Consider the following 2,981-nt stretch of genomic DNA (forward strand, 5'->3'; position numbering starts at 1 on the left):
TTTTACAAGTGCTGCTGTAACTTCACAGTTATCTGTCAAAGTTATACAGTAAACTTTTACAAGTGCTGCTGTAACTTCACAGTTATCTGTCAAAGTTATACAGTAAACTTTTACAAGTGCTACTGTAACTTCACAGTTATCTGTCAAAGTTAAACAGTAACATTTTACAAGTGCTGCTGTAACTTCACAGTTATCTGTCAAAGTTAAACAGTAACATTTTACAAGTCCTGCTGTAACTTCACAGTTATCTGTCAAAGTTAAACAGTAAAATTTTACAAGTCCTGCTGTAACTTCACAGTTATCTGTCAAAGTTATACAGTAAAATTTTACAAGTCCTGCTGTAACTTCACAGTTATCTGTCAAAGTTAAACAGTAACATTTTACAAGTGCTGATGTAAGTTGCAGATAAACACAGAATATCCAATCATTAGTGCAGCTGTAAAGTAGAATTTGTTCATTAGTATTTTACTCGAAAATAATTTTCTTCCATCACAGTTCTACAGGAAAGTGACGTCACTTCTCTGTTATTAAATATATCTTGTATAGTTATTTCCCGACTGTGCTGCGGGTATCTGTCATTTAATGGCAAGCTGATGAAGTTTTGCCCCATTTTCTAGTTTTTCGGTTGCCATTTTTAGTAGCACGAAGACTGCGTGCTCCAGAAAGTTAACGAGAGCTAGTAATCATTATCAGCGTGTTTGATAAGTTTTGTCGACGTCTGGTTAAAATTTGAGTGAACACGAGTGGCAAGTAACGTGATATATCTAAATATTTCACGGAATTATTACCAAGTGTGTGTGTGGGGGGGGGGGGGGGCGTTCTCCTACAATTTGTGAAGTTGTATAATAGGCCCTAGAATTTAGTTTGTAGTTGCAGGGTTACCAACTTTATATCAAAATTCAACCTCAAAATAAGGATATTTTTAATCCAGTAAGGGTGTGTTCTCTGTTTATTGATGGTAACGGTTCTGAGGTTTAATATTCAATATTTGCACGCGCGCGCGCATACGCCTAATCTTTATCGGATACATTGGGTATGATGCGAGCATATAAATTTAAATGAATTATATGAATGTTTGAATTGACAAGATGCAGACTATTATCCACACGTATAATTCTTAATGTTTCACGAATCGTGTGAACGTGCTTTTCTCCATAAATAAATGCAACAGAAAAAAAACTAAAAAAAACAAATGCGTAAAAGCTGTTATAAATAAATAAATAGATCGATAAAAAAATATAACTAAATATTGATTATTATTCATACGAAGTTGTGTTGTTATTTATCAAAAACTCTGCATGATGAATCATACACCTGTTTTAGTTGTAAAAGATTGACATCTTCGTACTTACCTGGTTTAATATTTGATGGGAGTTTAAAGCTTGTACCGTAGAATAATAACTTATAGACTTGTTTATATAACAGCAACAGTAGTTTCCCTAGCTACGAAGGCTAAGACGAATAATTATATATATATAAAAATACTTCTTGGAATTGTGCCCTTTCTGCCTGCTTTAGACATAGTCTTTGTTATTCTTGCAATATTCCTTTTCTTTATTCTTGTCTTTCGGTCAACCGTCAGTTCTGGAAAAGTCCATAAATCTCCCGAGTTTATTTAAGAAGCCCATAAATAGTAGATGCCTTTTTGAGACGAGTTTGTTTTTTGTCGGATTTACGGGGTGCGTATTAATGCGTGTTAAGAACGTAGCATACATAATGATTGATGGAATTTTTGCGTGTTAATCTTGCCACGGTTTGATTTCGATGATTATTATGACCTATTCGTTAGTATTCTTAGATACAATGGATAAGATTTTTATCCTATTGGCTTCGTTTTTCACATTTGTTTAAAACACACATTTTTCTGACAATGTTTCGCTATTATACGCAAAAAATATGGAACAAAATCCATTTGACTAATCCACTTTTAGTTTCACATACTCTCCGACGTGCAACAGGCCGATCGTGACCTTGTGGTTAGAGTGCCCAGACTGTGATTCCGAGGGTTCCCCAGTTTGCTTTCCGTTGCCTTAAAAACACGATCCGCACTTTTGGCCGTGGGCATGCTATAAAAGGTACGGTCACACATGAGTAGCCCAATAGTTGGCTGTGGATTCTGTTGACTAGCTGCTAAGTGTAGTTTATCAGTTCAGAATAAGCGCGGCTATCCACGGATAACCTTTGTGTGTTTTGCACAAACCAGCATGTAACCATTATTGTAGAGTTGAATTGGCAAACTGTTGAAGGTTCATTTATCTATAACACAACAACTTGTTTTTACCAAGTCGTTCACATTCAGTATAAAATCAAATCTGTTGATAGAAAACAAACGTTTTTCTTAGCTTATTGGACTGATTTAACCTGTATATGAGTTATTAGCTTTGTTAGTTTCTTTAGATTAATACAGTTTCATAGTATAACACCATCTAAAGGTTGATTTTTTGTATGATGATCTATTTATTAATGAAAGTGTCAAAATATAGAAATGTAAAATTAAAGTATCAACTCCAGTTTTGAGAATGGCTAGTTTTCGTATTATGATGTTCATTTGTTGTATTGTTTGTTTGTTTTGAATTTCGCGCAAAGCTACACGAGGGCTATCTACGCTAGCCGTCCCTAATTTAGCAGTGTAAGACTAGAGGGAAGGCAGCTACTCATCACCACCCAGCGCCAACTCTTGGGCTACTCTTTTACCAACGAATAGTGGGATTGACCATCACATTATAATGCCCCCACGGCTGAAAGGGTGAGCATGTTTGGTGTGACGGGGATTCGAACCCACGACCCTCAGATTGCGAGTCGAGCGCCCTAACCACCTCACATGTTGTATTACGAGTCCAAATAAGTTTTAGGACTCCTCTGAAGACTGGAATCGAAATATGGAACATAAAATAATTAATAGTTAGTATCTAATAATAATAATATCTAATATTAATTAGATTATCCTACACGTTACTACCTACAACAGTGATATCTGATCG

This window comes from Limulus polyphemus, unplaced genomic scaffold (genome assembly GCF_000517525.1).
Source record: "Limulus polyphemus unplaced genomic scaffold, Limulus_polyphemus-2.1.2 Scaffold3941, whole genome shotgun sequence".
Taxonomy (NCBI): Eukaryota; Metazoa; Arthropoda; class Merostomata; order Xiphosura; family Limulidae; genus Limulus; species Limulus polyphemus.